Below are 13,339 nucleotides of genomic sequence, written 5' to 3'. Positions count from 1 at the left end.
CAGTACAGGTCTGGACAGCTTCTTCCAAGCTGGTCGTGTCCGAGACAATAATAGCAAATCTTCACCTGGTTACCATGCAGTACCCGGAAGTACTGCAGTCCTTCCATTGTCTCAAATTTCATGTTGCAGGGTAATGACATCATCCCCTCTGGGAAGCACATCTTTACAGAACGGGTTCCACCTGCTTCCCGCGTTCCTGGAGAGTATCTCCTCTTTATTGCCGAGCAAATTTTAGTGTCCCACGACTCCAACTTTTTTATTAGCACATCGCCCGCAATATAAAACGTCAGGTTTAAGAATGAGACCATCACCTCTTCAGAGTACAGCAGAGATACATCCAAGAACTTATCACCAACCTTCAAACTCAGTAAAAGTCTTCCCACCTCCTCTCAGCCACTGACCGAGACCTCAAACCCAACATTGGGCTTTGGTCAGCAGGCAAAGCAGCTTCTCTCACCGCAGTCCTCATGTACTGCCTGGATAATGTCCCAAGCTCGTATCTCCTTATCCTTGCACTGAACCACCACCGTGTTTTCTTTTCCAAATCTCCTGGGGTTCCGGCCCAAATCTTTGGGTCTTTTATTCTCCCTTCCCCCAACATTTTCTCCCCTGATTAAATGCATCCTGGGAACATTGTTCTCTGAGGGGCCCAGCACATCTGGCTGCTGTTTATGGGCCAAAAAGGCCCCAAAACCGGAAAAAAATATCCCCAAAACTCAACAGCAACTTTTTACAAACTCACTCCAACCCCCAGCATTAATCAAACAACCAGCAGTACCTGCTCACTCCTGGCCCCTCCCACCGAGAGAGTGCTACCCACTGAGCCACGGCTGATGGTAATTCGAGTGGGAGGAGCTTGTGTGGTGTATCAACACCGGCGCGGACCCATTGGGCCACAGGGCCTGTGTGCGTTGTAGATTATGTATAATTCATCCCTAATTCTTCCTACATTCTTAACATTACCACTTATTATAGGAGATCAGGTCAGCATTTACAGGAAATACCCTGGTTGGGCATTTTCCTGTTGTGGTACGGCTTCTAAAAATAATTCGACCAGTTTTAGCAGAAGAGGTTGTTCATGGCCCGGTTTTGGATGCCAATCACGTGTATGAAGGACCAAAATCTATTCCTGTTACGGAAGTGTCATTAAGGAGGCAGTGTAAATAAAACCGCTGCAGATTATTTATGGATTGACCATTTTTGAAAGAGCGGCTTTGTTTGTGGGTTTGATGACGTGTGTACATACACTTTAAACTGGGGATAACACCCACCCCTGCTGATGGTCACTTGGGCTGTGCACAGTGACATTTAAGGCAGCCAGTACAATCAGTCTGGTTACAAATGTCACAAATAAGAGAGGACAAGAACAAATGATTTTGAGAGTTCCTCCTTGTTACTGTGTTTTCACAATTTTACTGGAGAGGAAATTGTGAGCTTGTGATCTGGGAACACTTAGACCGCCTTCTTTCACTTCTGTAATATCGCCCGTCTCTGCCCCTGCCGATCTGCGACTGAAACCCTCACCCATGCTCTTGTTCCCTACAGACACAACTATTCCAACACTCTCCTGGCCTGCCTCACATCTTCCACCCTCCATAAACTTGAACTCATCCAAAACTCTGCTGCCCTTAGCCAAACTCGCACTAGTCCCATTCATCGCTGACCAACATTAGCTCCCAGTCACCAACACCTCAAATTTAAAATTCTCATCCTTGTGTTTAAATCTCTCCGTGGCCTCGCCCATCCCTTCCTCTGTAACCTCCTACAACTCTATAACCCTCCGAGGCCTCTACGTTCCTCCAAATTTGGCCTCTTGTGCATCCTCATTCTCTTCCCCCAAACATTGGTTCAGCCGTCTAGGCCCTAATTTTCCTTCCCAAATCTCTTCACTTCTCCACCTCTCTCTCCTCAAGATGCTGCTAAAAGCCGACCTCTTTGACCAAGTGTTTGATCACCTGCCTTCTTTAGTGGCTCGATGTCAACTCTTGTCTGATTACACTCCTGTGAAGCACATTGGAACATTTTTCTACATGAAGGCGCGATATAAATGCAAGTTGTTGTTATCTCAGTTTCCAAATTCCAGATATACATTTTTGACAGAGAATCACAATTTTTTGGGAGAGAGAGACAGATACAAAGATAAAGAATGGGCTGGACCAGCCTCGGCCATATCACTCAAAATTCCACTGTTGTGCAGCTACAACAACACTCAAAGCTCGACACTATCCCAGATTAAACAACGACTCCCTCCACCTCCGACACACCGTGTCTGCAGTGAGCACTAACTCACTATCCCAGATTAAACAACGACTCCCTCCACCACCGACACACCGTGTCTGCAGTGAGCACTAACTCACTATCCCAGATTAAACAACGACTCCCTCCACCACCAACACACCGTGTCTGCAGTGAGCACTAACTCACTATCCCAGATTAAACAACGACTCCCTCCACCACCGACACACCGTGTCTGCAGTGAGCCCTAACTCACTATCCCAGATTAAACAACGACTCCCTCCACCACCGACACACCGTGTCTGCAGTGAGCACTAACTCACTATCCCAGATTAAACAACGACTCCCTCCACCACCGACACACTGTGTCTGCAGTGAGCACTAACTCACTATCCCAGATTAAACAACGACTCCCTCCACCACCGACACACCGTGTCTGCAGTGAGCACTAACTCACTATCCCAGATTAAACAACGACTCCCTCCACCACCGACACACCGTGTCTGCAGTGAGCACTAACTCACTATCCCAGATTAAACAACGACTCCCTCCACCACCGACACACCGTGTCTGCAGTGAGCACTAACTCACTATCCCAGATTAAACAACGACTCCCTCCACCACCGACACACTGTGTCTGCAGTGAGCACTAACTCACTATCCCAGATTAAACAACGACTCCCTCCACCACCGACACACCGTGTCTGCAGTGAGCACTAACTCACTATCCCAGATTAAACAACGACTCCCTCCACCCCCGACACACCGTGTCTGCAGTGAGCACTAACTCACTATCCCAGATTAAACAACGACTCCCTCCACCACCGACACACCGTGTCTGCAGTGAGCACTAACTCACTATCCCAGATTAAACAACGACTCCCTCCACCACTGACACACTGTGTCTGCAGTGAGCACTAACTCACTATCCCAGATTAAACAACGACTCCCTCCACCACCGACACACCGTGTCTGCAGTGAGCACTAACTCACTATCCCAGATTAAACAACGACTCCCTCCACCCCTGACACACCGTGTCTGCAGTGAGCACTAACTCACTATCCCAGATTAAACAACGACTCCCTCCACCACCGACACACTGTGTCTGCAGTGAGCACTAACTCACTATCCCAGATTAAACAACGACTCCCTCCACCACCGACACACCGTGTCTGCAGTGAGCACTAACTCACTATCCCAGATTAAACAACGACTCCCTCCACCACCGACACACCGTGTCTGCAGTGAGCACTAACTCACTATCCCAGATTAAACAACGACTCCCTCCACCACTGACACACTGTGTCTGCAGTGAGCACTAACTCACTATCCCAGATTAAACAACGACTCCCTCCACCACCGACACACCGTGTCTGCAGTGAGCACTAACTCACTATCCCAGATTAAACAACGACTCCCTCCACCACTGACACACTGTGTCTGCAGTGAGCACTAACTCACTATCCCAGATTAAACAACGACTCCCTCCACCCCTGACACACCGTGTCTGCAGTGAGCACTAACTCACTATCCCAGATTAAACAACGACTCCCTCCACCACCGACACACCGTGTCTGCAGTGAGCACTAACTCACTATCCCAGATTAAACAACGACTCCCTCCACCACCGACACACCGTGTCTGCAGTGAGCACTAACTCACTATCCCAGATTAAACAACGACTCCCTCCACCACCGACACACCGTGTCTGCAGTGAGCACTAACTCACTATCCCAGATTAAACAACGACTCCCTCCACCACCGACACACCGTGTCTGCAGTGAGCACTAACTCACTATCCCAGATTAAACAACGACTCCCTCCACCACCGACACACTGTGTCTGCAGTGAGCACTAACTCACTATCCCAGATTAAACAACGACTCCCTCCACCACCGACACACCGTGTCTGCAGTGAGCACTAACTCACTATCCCAGATTAAACAACGACTCCCTCCACCACCGACACACCGTGTCTGCAGTGAGCACTAACTCACTATCCCAGATTAAACAACGACTCCCTCCACCACCGACACACCGTGTCTGCAGTGAGCACTAACTCACTATCCCAGATTAAACAACGACTCCCTCCACCACCGACACACCGTGTCTGCAGTGAGCACTAACTCACTATCCCAGATTAAACAACGACTCCCTCCACCACCGACACACCGTGTCTGCAGTGAACACTTACTACTGCAGGACTGCAGCAACTCACCAAGGCTTCTTCGGCAGCATTTCCGAATCCCACGACCTCCACCATCTAGAAGGACATTGGAACACCACCACCTCCAATTTCTCCAGTCACACACCATCCTGACTTCGATGTATATTCATTGTTGCTGGGTCACAATCCAGGAACTCCCTCCCTAAAAGCACGGTGGGAGTACCTTGAAAAGCAACAACTTGCATTTACATAGCACCATTAATGTAGTAAAATGTCCCAAGGTGCTTCACAGGAGCATTATCAACATTTGACACCGAACCATATAAGGAGATATTAGGACAGGTGACCAAAAGCTTGGTCAAACACGTAGGTTTCAATGAGTGTCTCAGAGGAGGAGAGAGAGATAGTGAGGCGGAGGGGTTTAGGGAGGATATTCCGGAGTTTAGGGCCTAGGCACACAGACTACATCGGTCCAACAAGGCAGCCCACCACGACCTTCTCAAGGGCAGCTGGGGATGGGCAGTAAATGCAGGGCTTGGCCGCGACACACACATTGCAAAGAATGATTTAAAAAAGCTTCAGGTGGTACAGCAGGGGAGAAAGAGGGAATATGAGGTGAGGATGCCAGCCACTGGGGACGCCTGCCCTGCAAACACCACTAATAGATTTTCTCCTTACATCAGGGAACCCAGCGACCCAAAGTACAAGGCCTCATGGCAACACCCTGGCTCCAAGCACTGGTATCTGCGAGACTACATCATTGTTTGTGTGAGGGACCACAAGGACATGTGCATCACCCGCGCCGTGACAGGACTGACAACTGCTGGATGGACAATGTAGCCCCAAAACAATGGTGGCAACAGAAATTGATGCTGGAATACTCAAAGACCCTGCTAAGAAAGCTCCATTCAGCCAGCATCTCACAACCAACCTGACGGCTTCCAGTGAACCGGAGACGCACAGTGTCCACTGTAGTCTGTGTGCCGAGGCCCTAAACTCTGGAATATCCTCCCTAAACCCCTCCGCCTCAAGGCCTCCATAATTAGCACCTGTGAAGAGACACTCGGTCACTCCACCAGGAAACACCAAGACTGGTTCGATGAGTACGACCAGGAGGTCCAGGAGCTAATAAGTCACAAACGCAAGGCATTCTTGAACTGCAAAGAGCATCATAACTCGAGAACAAGAAAGCAGCTCTATCAACGTCTGAAGGTTGATGTCCAAAATAAAACTCGTGACCGAATGAACAAATGGTGGGTGGAAAAAGCGCAGGAGATCCAGCAAGTAGCCCACAACCACGACATGCGTGGATTCTTTAGCGCAGTCAAGACCACCTATGGCCCAAGCACCCAAGGTACAACCCACTTGTGGGCCAAGAACGGAGACATATTCATTAAGGACAGAGAGGCAGTCAGTGCCCGCTGGAAGGAACAATTCGAAGATCTCCTTAACCAAGAATCTGTCTTTGACATGAATGTCCTCGACTTCATTCTGCAGCATGCTACCCACCATCACCTCAGCACAACCCCAGCCCGGCATGAGGTTGAAAAGGCCATGCGACAACTGAAGAACAACAAGGTCTCAGGACCAGATGGAATCCCCGCTGAAGCACTAAAGCATGGTGGAAAAGTACTATTGGCACGAATCCATGAACTAATTTCTCTTATTTGGAAGGAGGAGAGCATGCCAGAGGCTCTCAGATGCTGTAATCGTGACCATCTTCAAAAAAGGTGACAAGTCCGATTGTGGTAATTACAGAGGAGTTTCCCTGTTGTGAGCCACAGGGAAAGTCATCGCAAGTATCCTCTTCAATCGCTTTCTCCCAGTGGCTGAAGAGCCTCTCCCAGAGTCACAATGCGATTCCGGCCACTAAGGGGCACAATAGACATGATCTTCACCACGCGTCAAGTTCAAGAGAAATGCAGGGAGCAGCATCAACCTCTGTACATGGCCTTCTTTGACCTCACAAAGGCCTTCAACACTGTCAACCGTGAGAGATTATGGAGTATCCTCCTCAAATTCGTCAGCCCTCAAATGTTTGTCACCATCCTCTGCCAGCTTCACGATGACACGCAAGCCGTGACCAATGGATCCACCACAGACCCAATGCACGTGTGGACCGGAGTCAAGCAAGGCTGTGTCATTGCACCAACGCTCTTCTCCATCTTCCTTGCTGCAATGCTCCATCTCACCCTCAATAAGCTCCCTGCTGGAGTGAAACTAATCTACAGAACAAACGGGAAACTGTTCAAACTCCGTCACCTCCATGTTCATCCAACCTCTGTCATTGAATTACAGTACGTAGACGACGCTTGCATTTGTGCATACACGGAGGTCGAAATCCAAACCATCGACTACACCTTCACCGAAGTGTACGAGAGTATGAGCCTTGCTCTAAACACCCGTAAGACAAAGGTCCTCGACCAAGCTGCCTCCGCCACACTGTACTAACCCCCGATTATCAAGATCCATGACAAGGCCTTGGACAACGTGGACCATTTTCCATACCTCGGGAGGCCACTGTCAACAAGGGCAGACGTCGATGATGAAGTCCAACACCGCCTTCAGTGTGCCAGTGCAGCCTTCGATCGCCTGAGGAAGAGAGTGTTTGAAGACCAGGACCTCAAACCTGGCACCAAGCTCGTGGTCTACCCGCACTCCTATATGCTTCAGAGACATGGACTATGTACAGCAGGCACCTCAAAGCACTGGAGAAGTACCACACCAACACTGCCTGCGCAAGATCCTGCAAATCCATTGGCAGTCTAGGTGCACCAACGTCAGTGTTCTCGCTCAGGCCAACATTCCCAGCATCGAAGTATTGACCACACTCGATCAGCTTCGATGGACAGGCCACATTGTCCACATGCCCGACACTAGACTCTCAAAACAAGTGCTCTGCTCAGAGCTCCAACACGGCATGCGAGTCCCAAATGGGCAGAGGAAACTCTTCAAGGACACCCTCAAAGCCTCCTTGAAAAAGTGCAACATCCCCACCGACACCTGGGAATCCCTGGCCCAAGACAGCTCAAAATGGAGAAGCATCCGGGAAGGTGCCGAACACCTCGAGTCTCTTCGCCGGGAGCACGCAGAAGCCAAGCGCAAACAGCGGAAGGAGCGCACGACAATCCAAGCACCGTACCCAGCCATCACTCCAACCACCGTCTGCCTCACCTGTGACAGAGACTGTAGGACCCGCATTGGACTCATCATTCATTTGAGAACTCATTAGTGTGGAAGCAAGTCATTCTCGACTCCGAGGGACTGCTGAAGAAGTTTCAAGGCAATACACGTGTCCTTGCCATCTCATGTAGCCTTGCGACTCCCATCGTCTCAATCACAGATAAGACCATTTCTGACCACTTCTTTGCATCGCTCTCCCCCGACATCCTGCTCCCTCCCCACCCCCAAACCTACTTTCTTTTGTGTCTGCCTTAGAAAAAAAACTTTCACAACTGCAAGTCCAAAATCCCAACAGTCCAGCCTTTGGCCCTCCATTCACCACGACATTCCTGCAGTCACCGATCTGCTCCACAACAACCTCACCACAACCTTTGGCACCCGAGGCCCGAATAAAACCAGTACTGTCTCTCACCCTGGCCGTTCCCATGGTACAGCCCTCATCCTCACTCCCTTAAGTACAAGGTACGCAGACTTGAACGGGTAAAGCGGACAACTGGTTTCACCATTCACCACCAGATCTGGCTGGGCCACATAAAGAACTATCGGGTCCTGCTCTGGTCTGCCAAAATCACTCACTATTCCAGAATCATTTTGCAATGTAAAGATAAACCCTCCAGCTTCTTTTCTCTACTGTTAACCGTCTTCTTAAACCCCTCTCTCCTGTCTCCTCCACCCTCACCTTCAACAACAAGTGTGAGGAGCTCATGAACGTCTTTGTCTCTAAGATTGTGACCATCCATTCAGCTGCCCCTGCCACTTCCCTCCCTACCCCTAGCCCACCAGGATCCTCCCTGGCCCAGCCCTCTAATTGTTCTCTGATCTTCCCTCGTGCCCCCTCCGACCCAATCTAGTCCACATAAGCCACATGCTGCCCCATCAAACCCATTCCCACTAAACTGCTGACCACACAACTTCCTTTTCTGGATCCCATGTTAGCTGACATTGTTAATGGTTCTCTCTCCTCGGGTACTGTCACCCTCTCCATCAAATCTGTCACCATCACCCCTCTCAAAAATTAAATCCTTGTCCCTCCGTCCTTGTAAAGTGCCAGCCCATCTCCAACCTCCATTTCCTCTCCAGAGTCCTTGAACATGTTGTCGCCTCCCAAATCAGTGCCCATCTTTCCTGGAACTCCATACTGAATCCCTCCAATCAGGTCTTCACCCCTGCCACAGAACCAAAATGGCTATCAAAGTCACAAATGAAATCCTATGTGACTGTGACAAAGGTAACCTATCGCTCTTTGTCCTCCTTGACTTGTCTGCAGCCTTTGACATGGTTCACCACTCCATCCTTCTCCAATGCCTCTCCACCATCGTCCAGCTGGGTGGGACTGCACTCGCCTGGTTCCATTCTTATCTATCTGATCGTAGCCAGAGAATCACCTGCAATGGCTTCTCTTCCTGCTCCTGCAATGTTACCTCTGGTGTCCCCTAATGATCTATCCTTGGCCCCCTTCTATTTTTCATCTACATGCTGCCTTTTGGCGAAAACACAGCATCAGTTTCCACATGTATGCTAACAACATCCAGCTCTACCTCACTACATGTATCTCGACCCCTCCACTCTCTCGAAATGATCACACTGCTTGTCCGATCCTGTACTGGATGAACAGAGATTTTCTCCAATTAAATATTGAGAAGCCCGAAGCCATTGTCTTCGGTCCCTGCCACAAACTCCATCCCTCTCCCCAACCTCTGTCTGAGGTTGAACCAGACGGTTCGCAACCTTGCTGTCGTATTTGACCCTGAAATGAGCTTCCGACCAGATATCCGCGCCAAAACTAAGACCACCTATTTCCACATCGTAACATCGCCCGTCTCTGCCCCAGACTCAGCTCATTTGCTGCTGAAACCCTCATCTATGTCTTTGTTACCTCTAGACTTGACTATTCCAATGCACTCCTGCCTGGCCTTCCATATTCAACACTATGTGAATTTGAGGTCATCCAAAACTTTGCTGTCCTAACTCGCTCAATCTAGTTAATCTACCACCCTTGTGCTCTCTGACCTATATTGGCTATCATTTAAGCAATACCCCAATTTTAAAATTCTCATCCTTCTTATCAAATCCCTGCATGACCTTGTCCCTCCCTATCTCTGTAATCTCCTTCAGCCTCACAACTGCCCCCCCCCCACACTGCAGCCTCCCCCCGGCCCCGCCCCCAACCCGAGATGTCTGCGCTCCTCTAATTCTGCCCTGTTGAGCTTCCCTGATTTTAATTACTGAACCACTGGCGGCCGTGCCTTCAGCTTCCATGGCCCTAAGCTCTGGAATTCTCTCCCTCGACCTCTCTGCCTCTCCGCCTCTCTTGCCTCCTTTAAAACGCTCCTTAAATCCTACCTCTTTGACCAAGAGTGCAGGCAGAGAAGTGGGTGACCACCAGAAGTAGTAAGTGTGCTAGGCAGGTAGCGCAGGAGTCCCCCCCGTGAGTCCATCTCACTTTCAAACCAATATTTAATTCTGAGTTTCGGTAAGGACGAAGGCACCAAGCTGGCTCAGCTGCACAGGGGGGAGGGACGAAGAACAAAAAACTCCTAGTGATAGGGTATTCTATAGTTAGGGGAACAGACAGGCGTTTCTGCGGCTGTACACGTGACTCCCGAATGGTTTTATGCCTCCCTGGTGCCAGAGTCAAGGGTAGGGCCTCAAAGGTAGTTATCTCCGGGTTACTATCAGTGCCACGTGCTAATGAGTGCAAGAATAGAAGGATAGAGAGGATGAACACGTGCTGGAAAATTGGTGCAGGAGGGAGGGCTTTAAAGTCGAGGCATTGGGACTGCTTCTGGGGAGATGGGACCTGTACAAACCGGACGGGTTGCACCTCAACAGCGCCGGGACCAATAACCTCGCAGAGAGTTTTGCTGGTGTAGTTGGGGAGAGCTTAAACTAGCTTGGCAGGGGGATGGGAACCTGAGAACAAATTCAATAGGGAAGGAAGTAAAGCAGAAGTTGGATAGCAAGAACCTACAAAGCGAATCTGTAAAACAGAGGAAACAGGGCTTAGTATGTAGTAAGCAAGGAGATCTTCCTGTGCTGAATGGTATATACTTTAATGCAAGGAGTATAGCGAATAAGGCGGATGAGATAAGAGCGTAGATAGACACTTGGGAGTATGACATTATAGCCATTACAGAAACATTGCTGAAAGAGGGGCAGGTTTGGAAGATTAATAATCCTGGCTACAGGATATTTTGACAAGATAGAGAGGGGGGTAAAAAGGGGGGGGGGGAGCGGGGTGGGTTGCAGTACAAATTAAAGTAACTATTACAGCGGTAAGGAGGAATGATATGTTAGAGTGATCATTAACTGAGGCCATATGGGTCGAATTGAAAAATAAAAAAGGGGCGATCACACAGCTGGGAGTGTATTATAGACCTCCAAACAGTGGGGGGGAGATAGAGGAGCAAATATGTAGGCTGTGAAGTCTAAACACCATAGGGTAGTAATAGTAGGGGATTTTAACGATGGAAATAATGATTGGGACAAATTTAGTGTGAAGGGTATAGAGGGTGCGGAATTCTTGAAATGCATTGAAGAGAATGTTTTAGTCAGTATGTAACAAGCCCAACACGAGAGGGGGCAGGCTTGGATTTGGTTTTGGGGAATGAAGCTGGGCAAGATGAAGGGGTATTAGTGGGGGAGCATTTGAGTGCTAGTGACCATAATTCAGTCAGATTCAAGTTGGTTATGGATAAGGACAAGAATAGGCCTGAAATAAAAGTTACTAATTGGGAAAAAGCTAATTTTGCTAAGTTAAGGAGTGATGTGTCTATAGTGGACTGGAAACAGCTACTTGTGGGTAAATCGGTGCCGGAATAGTGGGAGGCATTCAAGGAGGAGATCCGAAAGGTTCAGGCTAAACATGTGCCCTTAAAGAAAATGCTGGGAAAAATAATTCTCGAGCCCCCTGGATGTCTAGAGACTTACAGGGGAGGATTAAGAAAAAAAGGGACACTTATGTCACATATCAATGGCTAAATACTTTAGAGGAATATAGAAAGATAAGAGGTAAAATTAAAAAGGATATTAGGAATGCTAAGAGAGAGCACGAGAAATTCTTGGCCAGTAAAATTAAGGAAAACCCTAAGATGTTCTATAAATATATTAAGAGTAAGGGGTAACTAAGGAAAGGGTATTAGAGACCATGAGGGTAATCTCTGTGAGGAGGCAGAAGATGTTGGTAGGGTTCTTAACGAATACTTGCCATCTGTTTCCTCAAAGGAAAGCGGTAATGCAGATACTGCTATCGAGGAGGAGTGTGATATTCTGGATGAATATAGTGAAAGAGGAAGTATTTAGGGGTTTAGCAGCTTTGAAAGTAGATAAGTCCCCAGGCCCAAATGAAATGCATCTCAGGTTGTTGAGTGAAGTAAAAGAGGAAATAGCAGAGGCCTTGACCATCATTTTCCAGTCCTCTTTGGATATGGGCCAGAAGATTGGAGGACTGCTAATGTAGTACCCTTGTTTAAGAAGGGAGAAAGTGATAGGCCGAGTAATTACAGGCCAGTCAGCCTAACGTCAGTGGTGGGAAAATGATTGGAAAAAATCCTGAAAGACAGGATAAATCTGCATTTGGATAGGCAAGGATTAATTAGGGACAGTCAGCACGGATTTGTTAAGGGAAGATCGCGTTTGACTAACCTGATTGAATTTTTTGAGGAGGTAACCAAGAGGGTCGATGAGGGTAGTGCGTACGATTAGCAAGGCTTTTGATAAGGTCCCGCATGGTAGACTGGTCATGAAGGTTAAAGGCCATGGGATCCAAGGCAAAGTGTCAAGTTGGATCCAAAATTGGCTTGGAGGTAGGAAGCAAAGGGTAATGATTGATGGATGTTCTTGTGACTGGAAGGATATTTGTAGTGGGGTTCCGCAGGGCTCAGTACTGGGTCCCTTGCTTTTTGTGGTACAAATCAACGATTTAGATCTGAATATTGGAAGTATGATTAAGAAGTTTGCAGACAACACTAAAATTGGCTGTGTGGTTGATGATGAAGAGGAAAGTCATGGGCTGCAGGAGGATATCAATCTACGGGTCAGGTAGGCAGAGCAGTAGGCAAATGGAATTTAATTCAGAGAAGTGTGAGGTGATGCACTTTGGGAGGGCTAATAAGCAAAGGGTATACACATTAAGCGGTAGGCCACTTAATAGTGTAGATGGGCAAAGGGATCTTGGAGTGCTTGTCCACAGATCCCTGAAAGTAGGTCAGGTGGATAAGGTGGTTAAGAAGGCATACAGAATGCTTGCCTTTATTGGCCAAGGCATAGAATATAAGAGCAGGGAGGTTATGTTGAATTGTATAATGCTTTGGTTAGGCCACAGCTGGAGTACTGCATGCAGTTCTGGTCGCCGTATTATAAGAAGAACGTGATTGTACGAGAGGGTGCAGAGGAGATTTACTAGGATGCTGCCTGGAATGGAGAATCTCAGTTATGAGAACAGATTGGATAGGCTGGGTTTGTTCTAATTGGAACAGAGGAGGTTGAGGGGAGACCTCATCGAGGTGTACAAAATATTGAGGGGCTGGAGATAGTGGATAGTAAGGGTCTATTTCCATTGATGGAGGGGGCTAATACGAGGGGGCAGAGGTTTAAGGTGGTTGGTGGAAGATTTAGAGGGGATTTGTGGGAGGGTTCTTCTTTACACAGAGGGTTGTGGGGATCTGGAACTCGATGCCTGGAAGAGTGGTGGATGCAGAAACCCTCACCACTTTTAAGAGATGGTTGGATGGGCACTTAAATTGCTGTAACCT

The sequence above is a fragment of the Pristiophorus japonicus genome, unplaced genomic scaffold (genome assembly GCF_044704955.1).
Source record: "Pristiophorus japonicus isolate sPriJap1 unplaced genomic scaffold, sPriJap1.hap1 HAP1_SCAFFOLD_538, whole genome shotgun sequence".
NCBI classification, from domain to species: Eukaryota; Metazoa; Chordata; class Chondrichthyes; family Pristiophoridae; genus Pristiophorus; species Pristiophorus japonicus.
The sequence above is the reverse complement of the archived record's forward strand: the minus strand, read 5'-3'. Positions refer to the sequence as shown.